We start from the raw sequence: 16149 nt of genomic DNA on the forward strand, positions 1-16149 counted from the left end.
TTATCCCACTAGCATCTGGGTTTTGCTTTAATAAATGTTAGTATCATGTAAAATACAAAGTAAGAGCTTTTAGAATAAAGGGTGAATCTGTAAAAGAAATCAAGTTTGAAGAGATTACAGCACTCAGTCAGTTTTTGTGTTAACCAGTGTTGGGAGTAATGTGATTCAATTATCTGCGGGAAAAAGAAAGAAAAAAAAATCATCAAACGTATCTTTTCATGCATCCTTCTGCAACAATTTTCAATTCTAAGCTTGCATGGGAGAGGGTATGAAAAAGTAGGAGGCCTGAAATATGCACATTATCTTCACATTTTTGGTCATTGTGTGCAGTAAATTTGAAAGAAATAACCATTCCCTGCTTTCTGTGAACACAGCTCACCATTCCCATCGCATCTATGTTTGCACTCACCTGCAAAGGAGACATGCTAACACAAAGGTACTAGCAATTTGTGCCTTGTGTGCAAACACTGTGAGCTTATTTGACAGGTCCTCTGGATGCCACAGTGCCTATCGTCCCTCTGCCTTTCCAACACATGCAGCATTTAGGCCTGTGACATGAGCTTGCTTGATCCAACAGCTGATTAGTTCACTAGGTTAGGTTCTGGGTTAGCAACATTTTGCTCGTGTTTCCCCTTGCACCTTTTTTTTCTTTACGATTGCTTGAATGTCAGGCTGTGGTGGATCGGCACAGCATCAGATGCATGTGAGGCTGATTCTTATCACTCTGAAACCCTCTTATAGACATCTGGATAACACATAGCCAATCAGCCAAGGAAACTGCTGTTGTTGCATCACTCTACAATACATTTGAGGGCCGTACAGCTAAGTAACGAGGAGCAGCTAGAAGTGCATTCCTCCAAAAAGATGAGTGCAGCTGCAGATTCAGCTGATAATTTCCCATAAGTCAGTGAAGCCTTTCCACATCATCGCATTGCCAATATTATGACTTGATTGTTATTTGTCCTAACAAAAAGCACGAGTCATAGTCTTATTGAGCGGAATCAAAACTTCAAGTTTAAACTGTTTTTGACTCATACTTACGAGCCTCTTGCTCTCCTCAGCAATGCGCTCTCCTGCCTTAGGTAAAGTATCATTAACAAGGAAACATGCTGCTCGATGCAGGTGAAGGAATGCCTCCTGGTTGCCTCCTCTCTATAAGAACCTGCATGTGGCCAAACAATGAGTGTGTGAGTCATGCACAGCGCTATATCTGATGCTGCCTGTTGTTTTTTCCCTCCTTGTCAAACACACATGCTGGTCTGATGCAGCGTTTCGGCCCAGCAGTCGATGTAGCTTTTATCCTTGCTAATGTGGACGGTGGAATTGGCTAAAGCCGCATCTCTCCACTACATGGTGTTTCTTGCGTGCTTTCCTATCTCAGTTTCTTGGTTTAAAGTATATTACTGTCAATTTTACTATCTTTTCTTGGAACTAAGCTCTTCCAGTGGAGCAAGGAACAAATCAGTAATGGAGCCGATGTTTGCGCTTCAGTGCTGATTGAAGACACGTGTTTCAGGTGTTCTGGTCTAATTCAGCCACATACAGTGAACTCTGAGACCATGAGTGTGCTTCAAGAGCTGCAGTCATAACAGTTGGGCTTCCTAAGGCTGAAGGGGCCTTGTATTAATCCATGCATGATGATGGATTAAACAGGACATTCAAAAAGTTATGTGTAAAGTTGCTGTGACAGGAGCCTTCAGTTGATGAAGGCCCCTGTCACACAGGCCTCGATCCCAGTTACCAACTGCCTGGCAAGCATTAGTTGCTAGATAAAGATAAATATTCCCTGAATGGTTGCGAGAGGTTGCTGGAAGTTGTTCTGTGAAACTGGTTACTTCAATTCATTTCTATAGTGCCTAATTGCATCGTGTTACTTTATATTGTAAGGTAAAGACCCTACAATAATAAAGGAAACCCCCCCAACGATCATACAACCACCTTTGAGCAAGGATTTGGCAACAGTGGGAAGGAAAAACTCCCTTTTAAAAGAAAGAAACCTCCAGCAGAACCAGGCTCAGGAAGTGGCAACCATCTACCGCATTCGTGTGCATTATTGGTGGCAGCTTTCATAAAGCCTTGATTATACTTCTTATATCTACTTATAGTGTGGGTTATTAGGCATACTGAATCACTATACTGATACTATTACACTCAATCAACACATTTCTCATATAAAATTCCTTTGAAATCAGTCAATATGCAATCAATAAGCTTCCTATTTTTCCCAATGAAAGATTGGCTATATTAGCCTAAAACTATTCCTCAATGATTGAAGATGGATCTATCCTTCATATGCCAAATTATCTTGGGTTGCTATGTCATTCGGAGTCAGAGTCTGGGCTGTAATGATCAGGGGAAAAATGAAAAGTAGAGTGGATAAAACCCCAAAAAGTGCCCCGGCTATCAGACAAGGTTCCTTCTATTTCAAAAAGTCCTATTTAAGCCCATTTAACTGGTCAGATTATTATCATTGCAATTATTACAGATAGACTGCATAAAGACTACATACGTTTAATCACCCTTTTCAATCACTATGTGATTGCAGACCCCTATTATTTATTATTAATAATCTGCTGCTCTTTTCCACAGCATGTCTTTTTCCTGTCTTCATCTGCTCACCCCAGACGACAGATGGCCGCCCCTCGCTGAGCCTGGTTCTGCTGGACGTTTCTTCCTGTTAAAAGGGAGTTTTTCCTTCCCACTGTCGCCAACGGCATGCTCATAAGGGGGAATATGATTGTTGAGGTTTTCTCTGTTTTCTTTGTATTACTGTAGCATCTTTACCTTACATTATAACCTTGACGCAAGTGTTGTTATTTGGTGCTATATAGAAAAATCTGAATTGAATTGATTTGAATTGATGTGCAATGATTTCTTTCTTTTTTTTCTCGAGTTGTGGTGAGCTTTTTTGTCGTGTCATTGTTACTTGTGAAGAAAATCTTCCTTTTGCCACAATAGAGCTCTGTGACCGTGTTGTGAGAACTTGCGTCACTTTCTGGATAAGTGATGCCGAACTTGAACTAATTATGTTTGCTTCAGTTTTACTACACAGTCAGACTTTATTCAGCTTGCACGGTATATTTCCTTTGTTATTCTGTTCTATTTGCCTTGCTTATCGCATGGCTTCAAACAGCAGGCAGTCACCATTTCTCTGTTCTAATCCTTTGTTTTTCTTTTTTTAAATTTTCATTTGACCAGAAAATCTTGGTGTGTCATTGGGCGATTCCCATCCGGGTGCAGCAGCACACTCCCACTCTGGTCGGCGTCAGGCTCTTTCTATCAAAGCCGAGGGAAGCTGCTTTGATTCAGCAGACAACGCAGAGTCGGTAATGATGTTCTCAGCGGAGCACCCCCTCTAGAGTGATTGCGGGGCCATGTTTGTTGGTGTTGTTTAGATGCATCAATCTCACCGCTGAATGGAGTGGACTCCTGCTGCCACTGTTCAGCATTCAAATTATCTTCCAGTCAATTAGTCATGAAGTTGAGAGGAAGCCTTCACTGAAGGAGTTTTTTTTTCTCCTAGAATGACCTAAATCTGTTATTTCAAAGAAGTGACATGTACTCCTCGACCAAAAAAAAGAGAGTGAAAAAAGAGAGTCACCGGCACAGATGGAGATAAAACTTCCCTGCTGTTTCAAATGGAATTTGAGTTTACTTTTCATTTCAGAGGGGTTATTTTAGGAGAGTTCTCCTCTTTTTTTTTGCAGAGTAAAAGTATGAACACAAACAGCCCCTCACATGTATTCACAGCCTCGCACTCTGACAAGACTAGAAAAACCTCATTAAGATCAAAGACTTGTTTCACTTAATTACTCTGTCGCTGCAGCCCCATCCTGCCCTCACATGCATGTACACACGCACACAAAGCAGAAAACTAATTAGACTGTGGTTATTTTTAAATCCGGATCACAGTTTCTGAGAGGGTTTTCTTTGACTGTTCTGTCTCTTCGGGATCAGGATTCCCCTATAACCCTAGGATCAGTGACTATTTTATTACTAACAACTCTCTAATGCTGGCTAGGATCCCAGAAGTGCCCGCATTCTGCATTACATTGATTCAGCAGTGCATTAGCATTACAAAGTTGCTACATGATGCAGACTCAAGGGTTCCCTTTTGTGGACTGAGATATGCTAGCTGCAGTGGCCTTTCCTACAGTATAACCGAACTTAAATCATACACTGTGTCCACAAAGATACTTATGCTAAGCAACAACCATAGTGTTAAACCACTTGGAAGTATTTTGTTTTTTATATTGGTGAATATAACTTGCAATATGGAGTGATTCAACAGGTATGTGCACCTATAGGAGCGAGAGGTAAGAAAGTCCCTTTTTGCTGCATAAGCACTCTTAGAACAAAATAAGGAACAACCTTTCCTGCGGTATCTCAAAATCAGTGGTGTATTCAGACAGAAGTACTAGTTAATGAATTATTCATTTGCTACAGCAAAATTTAGCAGCAAAACTACCCCAAATATCATTCAGTCAGAGTGTATTTACTATGGGACATGAATGACAAAGTTCAAGTGGGACAATGTTGAAACTCCCTGTGTTCCCACCACGTCTGCATCCTGCAGAGACAAGGCATCTTCTGGTCAATGAAAGATTGTGGTGGGCATCCAAAATGGTGAAATAGTAAAACAGCAAAGGAGTTATCATTTACAGCATGGGTAAGGATCAGAGGTCATAAAGAGGTCAGAAGGTGCCTTGATCTGCATCTGAAAGATCTGCATCACAAGTGTTTGTAGCCCTGCTTACTGAAGTGAAGTAAATTACATAGTTTAACATGTAAATAGGTACCTCAATTATTTTTTTAAAGACTCAGTTTTAGTGACAATAGCAGTTGTAAATAATTTCTTTGGCCCCTGCTTTAAATGATTTACACATGAAATGTGTAACCTGCACTTGAAAACGATGTGTAGTTTGGCAGATTTGATTCAAATACAGCACCAGAATTTTCACTCAGTCCATTGTCAGGCTGGGATTATTAAACACGGCCAAGTTCGTATTAAGGCCTTTATCTGCCAAGAAAATATCCTGAAACCTATGAAGCCTCCACCCACAGCCTGAACTGTACAAGGCAGCTCAGATTCTGTGATTCATGATCATTTTGTTTTTCATTGGATGCTGTAGGATTACACAACATAATTATCAAAGACAGATGCAAATAGTATTTGCAAATAGTATTTATAATACATCCATCCAGCCATTTATCCATTTTCGTAACCACTTATCCAACACAGGGTTGGAGGTAACACTGTGTGAGAGCTGTTGACACTATATGAGAGGCAGGGTACACTCGGGCAGGTGGCCAGGAAACACAGACGTGTAGTTTTCTTTTATAAAGAAGTGGGCACTGAATCAAAAAACACAAACTAGCTGGGAAAAAATAAAACATGTATTGATGCTGCGGTTTAATTGAATTTGTAATAATTGAAAAAATGAAAATGTTGCCAACTACACAGTTAGCTTGTCTGAAAACCTGTTGCTTTGCAACGGAAAAATGCGTTGGACTTTCTCCACCGTTCCTCTTTTCTCCAGCCTAGTAAAGCACAGCATTTCCTGAAATGTAGTGTGCATATAAAACAAGGGCGCAGGACAATCAGTCTAATGGCCAGTAAGCTGCTGAAGGCAATTATATTCTTTGAGATCAATAGGAAGAGAATAGAGAGGTTGACACCATGAATAAAGCACTTCAAATTTGTGTATGAGTGTAAAGCGAGTCCCTTTGTAACGTCTTGCACCCAGCACTGTACATGACACGCAGTCAAATAGGGCAAAGTAACAGTGCTGGACAGTCTTGTGTGTCATGTGGTAGCTGGCACCTACATACAGAGTAAGTAAGTGTGCAGTGTGACATTGGTGCAAGTAGTCTCGTTAATAACTTGGTTTTTCTGAACGTTACACACATTTATTGAGAGCTTTTAAAAAGATAGGTTAACAGTTCGAGCCCTGTGTGTCAGAGAAATTACAAATATCATTGAACAGATGTGATTAATGTTATTTATATCTAACATCTCTGTGTTTCCACAGACATTTGATCAACATTCAACATTTTTATGAGCTTCTGATGCTTTTTTACTTGCATTACTGCTGCCTTTCCCACCTGATTGACAGTAACAGTGTATTTGGTTGGTTTGGTCTGGATCAGAGTCAAAGCAACAAGCTATTCATAGCTTTTTAAATAGGATTGAGCCTATCATTAAGTTATCCTTACATGACATCCTTACATAATTGTGTCCAAGTTTTAACTTTCTAGCTGTTGATCTGAGGTCAGATCCAAGTGGTTCTCTCTGTTCATCCACATTGTGCAATGCACCAGTATTACTGGGAGCAAAACTGCCCAGGAGCATGATGCTGCTACCACCATGCTTGACAGCTGTTACAGTGCTCCCAGGTTTGAAAGCCTTGCCTTTACTCTTCCAAACAAACCTATTTTCCATCCATCCATTCGCTTCCGCTTATCCTTTGGAGCTGGAGCCTATCCCAGCTGTCATAGGGCAAGAGGTGGGGTACACCCTGGACAGGTCGCCAGTCTGTCGCAGGGCCAACACACAGGGACAGACAACCATTCACACTCACATTCACACCTAGTGACAATTTCGATTATCCAATTAACCTATCCCCGCAAGCTGCATGTCTTTGGATGGTGGGAGGAAGCCGGAGTACCCGGAGGGAACCCACGCAAACACGGGGAGAACATGCAAACTCCACACAGAAAGACCCTGGCCTGATGGTGGAATTGAACTCAGGACCTTCTTGCTGTGCGGCAACAGTGCTAACCACCGTGCCACCGTGCTGCCGTGTTTAAATAGCTCACTATTGGTCTCTTCTGATCATAACACTTTTCTCCAAAACACATTTGTCCCCTTTGAGCGGCCTCAGGAAAACCAGAGCCCAACACAAAAATGACTCCCCTGCTCCCAATGAAGGACCAATGCCGCCACAAAGTTTGCAGTTTCACAACAATATATTTTATTTATCTTTGAATTTGGGAAACATCAGGATGGCCACGGCCAAAACAAGATCCAAAACATTCTTGAAGGGAAACAAAACTAACTTACCTTTCATGAAAATCCAAAAGAAAACACAGGCCTCTTACCTGTCTCACTAACCTAAACAGGGGAAAAGGCTTCCCACCCCTACAGACCAGATCAATCAACAGAAGAGTCTATTCACAATATTTATAATATATACAAAAATAACTATTCTAGTTCTTCTAGACACAGGAACTTCATCACACACACAGTACATAACTGAACACACAGCCTGGTTGGAAGCAGAAAGTAGGCGGAGCCACACTGGTCTTGACGTGTGTCAAATTTATAGCCAGCACCATTCAATCTTCAACCAGTGGTCCACCTGGAACATTACCACCATCAGGTGTGGAAGAGCAAAAACAATACACAAAATTATGACCTGGGTCAAAACAAGCTTCAAATTACAGTTGAGTTTGGAGGTGTTCATTTTGAAGCAGGGGCTTCTTTCTTGCTCTCACTCCATGGCAATGTGAAACTCACTTTTCTGTGGACAGCGACTCTGGTGCTTTAGCAGTGTTTTGGCAGGCTTGAAGCTTGGTGGTTCCTGGGTTGTGTCTGAACATGTTAACCAATTTCCTCTCATGTGAGGCTGACAGTTTGGGTCTTCTTCCAGAACCTGGCAAAGTGGTGACACATCTGAATAACTTGCACTTAAGTTCAATTGCTTGAACTGATTGATGATTCTGGAATATGCAGATAATGGCTCCAAAAGACCTTTGCAACTTGTGTAAACCTACAATTCATTTTCCATTGATCCAAGAGTTGGCCAGTCCAACTCTTGGATAAGTGTGTCAGACAAATTCTTTTCATGCTGGCAAAAAGAAAATGCAGTTGTAGTCAATCATGATCACTAACAAGAAGTTAATAGTTAGTGTGTGTATATATTTGAGCCTTTTGATATTTCAATGAATGTATATACATTTCTGACATCATCTAAATAAAAACATACTAGTGAGAAACACTGTAACACATACCAGGAACTTCCATCCAGTGTGGCTCAGAGAGAATGTAGCTTACAGCCAAATCCAGCGAGTGAGGAGAGCGAGGAGTTTGAGGACACATCAACAGACGCAGAAACAACACCAGCAGCAAACAAAAAAACTGATATTGATAGAAAATAGGATATTACTGAGGGTGATGTGTACTGACTCAAATCTGCCCTGAACCACCTTCTCTCGGTCATGGCAGATCTCCTGCTCTATAAGATAAACTGGTTCACACATTGCTCCCTCCAAATAACCAGCAAATGGTCGGGTCAATGTTGGATCTGAATCCCAGGGGGACTTCAAGTGCAACAGCTGAAACCGCTGCACTAATTGAATCCAGACATTGATTTTTGTTTATTTGTCTTCTGAAAATATTAATCATCTCATTAAAGCATTGCCTGTGCTGCCTCAATTGTCATGAATGCCGCAGCTCTTTTACTTTTAACCCTGGGAGACCACAAAGACATTTACTGGACAGATTAGCAGAACACAAACATACTATTGACACTAGCTGGACACTGTCTGGACCCCCACAACAGTAAACATCCAGATTACAAGCATATGATGCTAACAGTTATCCATAAAAATGTAAAAGATAAAGTCATCTTAACCAGACTGAAGCTTTTTAGATTTGTGAATTAGTAGCTGCAAATGTACCATTTAAAATAAAGTCTGTTGGAGTTTTTGATTTTTAACTCTGTATATTAAACATTAAATATGCTACAAAGAGCTAAAAAAGGTGAATAAAGCAATCTTTTTTTTTTTTAATTCTATGATTGATTTTAACAATGCTTTTTTTTTTTTTTACTTTTGATACTTTAGGTGTCTGTATGAATAAGTTCAGAGCTTGTTTGAAATAGTCATGGTTTAATGGAGGTTCTAAGTTTGTCTGCAGTCGTTTTGTTTCCGCTGCAAAGCTAAATGAACTGGAGGATTAAAATACAAGATGCACTCTTTCCAAAATGTACAGATAATCTTGCAAAATCTTCTAGGGGATCACATTCATCCATCCCCAGAGAGACCAGTAGTTTAGTCAAACTTTATAGATGGTGAAAAGCTTAAAAGGAGACACACATGCTGTGTGTGGAAATAGCCTGTGTGGAATAATGCAAGCAGATAACTGACAACATCTCCTCTGAATTTCTTTGACTTATTCTACTGTGAATTTTGCTCACTTGCAACATCATTTCAAGGCACTTCTCCATGTGTGTGGGGGTGTCTGCATTTGTGTAAATCCCATCTTCTTTTTTTTAAATATGAAATTCATTTCTGACGCACCACACGAGGGGAATTTGTATCAGATCATGTCTTCCACATGTGAGGAGTGAGACTTTTGAGTCATTGCTCATCCCAGATGACTCGTGCCTGACAACCATGTGGGTTTTCAGGCTGTTTCCTGTTGTTTTTCGAAGCCTCTCGTAACATAAGATATGTGAATTTGATTACACCGTATCAAAATCTGTCCCTGAACACCAAAACAGCAATGTGTATGTTCTTTGTAGTTGCCAACAAAGGCCTATCTCTGTCTCTTATTTTGCCACCGTGGCGGTGGAAGTGTGCATGTGTGTAGCATGTAGATGGCCCACCTGCCACTTCAAAGCTCCTGCCAGATGTGAAAGCACAGGGACTGGCAACACAGGGTCCCACAGTGGGAGGTCCCCACACGGTTCAGCAGCATTATTCACACATAATTATACATGCACAAACACAATGGCTGAAGCTCATTGCAGTGCCGGAAATCATGCACCCACCCTGTGTCTTTACCTCTGGCCACTCTTTGATGGATAAACCTGCAGCAGCTATTTTTCATTATTCTTCAAACAAGCATTTGTTTCATTTGAATATGTGTTGAACAGTGAGCCAGGGCTGTACAGGAGGACATCCCATTTTGCTAACGTGGTCAAAGGATGCTCAGTCTTACCTGTCTTAGACAATATGGGAGGTGCTTCAAATGTCATTTCCTTGTCCAGCTTTGGACCATTTTTGGTGCTCTAACGACTTTTCCCTCAGATCATGTTGAGGGAACATGCTTCATTTCTTTATATATTGCTTCCAAGCAGACAGACCTTTTTGTAATTCTGGTCTTGAGCAATAGTTCTCTGGGATTTCTTTCAAGGTTTTCCTTCTATTTTCAATTTCCTTCTATTTTCCGTTACTTGTAACGCCGTTATTCCCATCACTGCCCACGAATTGTTCGAGCATAAAAAGGCAGCTAACTCAAGTATTGTGTCAAGGGATGTTTACACATAACAGAGCAAAGAACCAATTTTAAATTTTTTTAGTGACTTGGTTACTTTGTGTCCATTTCTTTAGTTTAATCTACAAAAAGTATAAAACAGCTTGACAGTCATAAAATAGTGTTTTGTGATATAAAAACTATCTAGACCTCATGAACAGTATCTGAAATTCTTGCCCTTAAGAAATTGTAAAAAGCTGAGACCTTACACAGGACCTGCGAGATGCCTCCATTGGATCTTTGATGAAGCCTCACCAGAAAGGTTGAGATACGCCAAATTACACAAGAACTGGACTAAAAATCAGTGCAACAAGTCTTGTGGGGTAGTGAATCCAAATTTTAAATGTTTGGTTCACATTGTCAAAAATATGTAGCAAAAAGGTCTCGAGAGATCTGCAGCCATCTATATGCAGAAAAAGCATATCTGAATAGAAAAACACACAACAGTAACATGATCAATCATGGATTAGGCTGAAAGAGCTCAAAACTCAAGATTATTGAAGTAGTAAGGGGTCAGTTTGAAGGCAGTCAACATCCAAAGGAGAGCTTTAAATGTCTTGAAGAAATTTTCCCAAAAACTAGTAAAGAAATTACAGGAAAGCTTAAATTAGAGAGGCGGGGCTGAAGAATAAAGTTGGTCATACCAAATATTGACTTTCAAGCTAGAGTTGAACCAGTTGTTGCCTTATATACTGTATTCCCATGTATGTTTGCCCATGTTTCAATAAATCGCTATATATATTTCCCATTTTGCTAGCAATGCACAAAGAACTGAGAGGCGGCTTAAGACTTTTGCACGACAGTGTCCATGTTACAAAATATCTGTTTCCTGATTTTAGTTCCTCTGTTAGTTCAAGTTCAAGGCATGAGAGAAACTTCAGTGGAGAAATGAAATTCCGAGTTCAAAAAGATTTCAGACGCCACAATAATGAGATGCATGTCAAAAGATTTGACCACATAATTACTTCACTGTATAGTTGCTAGCATCACATTAAAACAGAGCATTTCTAAAAGACTGTAACATTTCCTATTTTCAACATCTGATATGTTTGTAGAGATATAACCCTGAGATGAGGCTTTTTTCTCTTTAAAAATATTCCATTTACACAAAGATAGCACATGATGTTTTCTCCCTTTTTCGGTTAATGAAGCTGATTATCTTTGTGGATTAATTACAGCCCACAAAAGAGTATAATTTCACTACGCTTTCTTTGCTTTCTTTATTGTGTGACACCGTAGTCTGCAGACTTGCTGCTTTAGTGAAGTTTGCATAAGTAAAGTCTGGAAGTTTTTATATATATCCCTTTGGATAGGCTCCAGCCCCCCCCGCAACCCTGAAAAGGATAAACGGTAGAGAATGGATGGATATTTTTAAATAATGTGCATTTTCTATGATATTGAGTTATTATGTGATCGATCCATAAAGCTAACAGCTCAGCTGCTAAGGTTGTGCTTTATTTAGCATTATGTTAGAATATGTTATGGTAGAATGTGTCACCGTGATGACTAAACCTGTGTTAGCACAGATAGGAGTGATGCTTTTCCCACAGTTAAAAGGAAGATCTTTGAAGTGAATTTCAAACCGTCTTGCTGCTGATGAAATGTGGAGTCACTCATAAAACTTTTATGCTAGGCAAAGTAAAGAGTAATGATCTAATGTAACATTTGTGTTATATTTACAACGTATAGCTTCAATGCTTTCCTTGCCTTATCTAAAGTGATAAGGCTTATGTATAAGTTCAATAAGGAAGATTTTATTAATTTTACCATTCCTCCGTGGTTTGGTCTGTGAGTTTACTCTTTGCGCCTCTTCAGCTTTCTCATGCTCTCAACGCAATCCTGTTGTTGTTACTCAGCTGCGGTAATGTTCTTGGCCACCTTCTATGAGCCAATCAGCCTCAGTACTGCTCTGTCATTCTGCCTTTCAGACTCTCATTTGTGCGACCCACCTTCTCCACACCTCCAGCTCATTTCGTTTCCTCAGAGAGCCTCACCCAAGTCTCCACTGACTTCTCCACCACCACCAACAAGCGTCTAGACTCCAAAGGGTCATTTCCCCAAGGTGATCTCATCTTGATGAAATGAAATGAAGGTGTCTTACTTCAAATTAAAAACCCGACATTACTTTCTAAGGACTTTAACTCATTAAAATGTAGATATAGCATGTAGAGTTGACTTGATTTTTATATGGAAATGGGTTTATGCAAGCTACTGTATAGGCTGTAATTACAGGAATTCTTGAATTTCTATGTTAATAACTAATTTGAAGCTTTCAAAGTGTATACATTGTATCAGCATCTAATAAACTTAGTATCCTTTCATTATTTGGGCCGATGTCAGGTCTGCTGTGCTTCACAACACTGAAGCACAGCAGAGTAAAAAATTGCATTTTGCTTATTGTGTGTCATTATTATATTAATTCTATTATGTGACTGACTGTATCCGGCAAGGGTCGGTCCTCTCCAGACCAGCATCGTGTTACACAGTAGTGGTCAATGGGATTTAAGAGACCTGCCTCCTCTCTTTTCCCTGCAGACCAGCGCTCTACCCACCTCCACTTGCTTGCCATAGTCACGTATTCCTTTTTAATACCACAAACCACTTCCCATTACAGGGTTGATAAAGCTGCACAACTGTTCCTTGCAGTAGCCCCTCAAGAGTGTGTGTGTACATGTGTGTGTGTGTGTGTGTGAAGTGTTTTTATCCATTAATGCTTAATATCATTGGCAGAGGGCACGTTTCTATTTCATCTCTCACAGCTTTTAAGTGTTGAATCATCTGTGATTAAAGTGTCGAAATGACTACATCATCATGTTCCTCACGCTGCCCATGTGCATCTCGACTCAAACAGCCACTTCAGTGATATTAAGCCAGGTATGCACGCAACATTAAAACTCCATGAGCCGCTGTTACACGCCAACGTAAACGCGGCCTCTTGCCCATTCGAGTCTGTGTGCAACATCGCGCATTTTGACGCGTACGCACATCTGAATGTGGCAGCATATTTACAGCTGTCCCGTTTTAAGTAAAACAACAGGGCTTTTTGATATTCCTGCCATGGATTGTAACACTGTCAGGCTAAGGGTTTTGTGCATTCAAGTGAAGAGAATTAGACAGGTAGAAAACTAGAAGGAAGGAAATGACATGCAACACACACATACGAACACGTGTAACTTTTCATGTACACAAACACATTCAGTCTTACACACACACACATGCGCAGACACCCTTTCCTTGTTTCAGTGATTCGTTGGCTGGCATTTCCTGGGGTTGCTCTCTCTGCATGAGCTTTTCACACATCCTCCCTCTTTGGCTGTGAGTAACACTGATCTGATGGGCAGAAAGAAAGACAGACAGACAGAGCGAGAGAGAGAGAGAGCAATCAGGCAGATACTTGGTCAGATGCAGCCAAGCACAGAGTGGTAGTCAGACAAAGAGACAGACTGCGTGGGAGTGGTGCCAGGACCTGAATTTTTATTTTACCCCGAACCAGCCGTCTTCATTCAAACATCAAACCAGGATCAATCGAGCTCCAGTGAAAGAAAGGCCAAGGTCAAGTGAAGAAAGCCAGTGTTCTTTAATGCGTCTGCCTTGTTAGCTGTATTTTTTTGATCCTCAGAGCTGGGAATGATCTCTAACGTGTCAGTTTCTTCTAGTTAGAATTCAATTAAAGAGAAATTTCACAGCAGCGAAAACCTTGATTTCTGGCACAACCCCAGTGGTTTCCACTGGTTTAACTTCCACTCCTGCAGAGAAATATAGCAACTGTGACAACAGGTGCAGTATACCACGTCCCCAACCACACCCAGATACACACAAAAAATACTTTTGAGTAAAATGCAGCTGAATCTGCAATCTGCTTGGTATAAAGTGAGGGTATAGCAATGTTGCCTAACAGCAATAAGGTCCTTGGTTCAAAACCACCATCTCTAGCTCCTGATGTTCTCCACGTGTCTGCACGCAGCTACTCCGACTTCCTCCAACAGGCCACAGACATGGAGTTAGTGGGGTTAGGTCAATTGTTGATTCTAAATTGCCTATAGGTTTGAATGTGAGTGTCTGTCTCTCTGTGTTAGCCCTGACCTGTTCAGGGTGTACCAACCTATGGCAGCTGGAATAGTCTCCAGTCCCCCCAGTGTGACCCTGAATCAGTTAAACAGAAGAAATGGAAGCATAAACTGAATATATACCAATCAAGTCAATTTCATTGACCAGATTCCATTAAATGTAATATTTTTCTTTGGATTTTTGTATCAAACTTACATGGAAAATTGTAATGAAATTACTTAAAATCATTGTTTTTCAGAAAAAAAATACTTTTTCAGAGCTCATGTCACTCAAAATCCTGAAATTCTGACCCAAACAAAATAGTTTGTAGGACAATTAGACTTGATCCGAATGCGGCTGAAACAAACAAACGAGCAGTGGCAGCACCGTGATACTCCACAACTTAACAAGCAGCATCTGTCGAGGCGCGGTGTCAAAACATGTAATTTTTTTCTCCTGCACTTAACAGTTCGCACGCCTTGTTTCAAAAGACAGATTACACTGAGTATGAGACAATACAATGCTGTGTTCCACTTGGCTTACTGCCACACTGATATGAGCCCTGGTGCAGTACAATGAGATACTACCTGATCCAGTCAAATCACAGCCACTAGTAGCTGAACAAATGTGAAGATTTGAGACTGCGGTGAAGTATTCATCTTAAAATTAATATATATAAAACCATCATCTGTGCATTTTGGTGATGCATTTCCAGATTTGCAAGGCACAAAACTGCCACCGATTGGTTATTAAAACAGTGAAAACCACTGGCGGGGACGCACACCTAATGTTCATGCACAAGAGTGGTGTACAAACAATCATCAGAACCTGATCATCAAAGCGCTGCTCCCCAGCCACATCATCATCATCATCATCATCATTATTATTATTATGAAGCATGCAGCGGGCGTCCGCACAGGCTGCTGCTGCAAGACACACAGTCAGATTGAAAAAAGAAAAAAAGAATTCAATATTTGATGAACATTAAAGAGAGGGGAAAAAATGCTAAGTGATTTTCAAAGACTGGGCTGAGACTTTGGTGGATAGCAGTAAGATTAAAAGATTACTCTGGAGAAAGTGAGAGCGAAAGATAATTGAAATGGCGTGCTGCCAACGACATCCCAAGTCTGTGGTATGTAAGGCAGGCCGATGAGGAGCGACGTAGCCCGCAGATCTGTTGTTGCTGACTGAAGAATACACAGATACAGTATATCCACTGAACAATAGGGAAAGTTGCCTGTAAGATTTGGATCCATTGTTCAAAACGTGAATAATAAAATATCCTGAGACTGTTTAGACGTATTGAAAAAAACAAAAACATCTCACCTGAAAAAGGGGGGGTGATAATAAATATGAAACTGTTTAGCTGTCATGAACCTAAACATTCATAAATGGCACACACACAGATACGCACACATTCTCACATGTAAGCTGGCGTGCACTCACGCACACAGACGGACACACACACACACACACACATATATATACACAGGCAGTCTGAGACATCCACAGCATCCCCTATGTGCCGGGCTCTCCCTCCAGGGTGAGTTAGTGGTGCTTTTAAGTGCCGACATCAAAGAGGCCTGTATGGGTGTATAAATAGGCTTTAGGGCTGGAAAAGTTTTAGTTGTCATGAGTTTGATACCCAGTCGGTTAGACAAGGTCATGCATTGACTCAGTGACTTCTCACTAACCCCTCTCTCTCTCTCTCTCTCTCTCTCTCTCACACACACACACACGTAGAAACACACACACACACACAGAGAAAAGTACATAAATACACACAGGCCGACAAAACAACCTGCGCTCAGGCTTCCAAACACTGTACAGCTTGTGCAAAT

This window comes from Oreochromis aureus, linkage group 17 (genome assembly GCF_013358895.1).
Source record: "Oreochromis aureus strain Israel breed Guangdong linkage group 17, ZZ_aureus, whole genome shotgun sequence".
Taxonomy (NCBI): domain Eukaryota; kingdom Metazoa; phylum Chordata; class Actinopteri; order Cichliformes; family Cichlidae; genus Oreochromis; species Oreochromis aureus.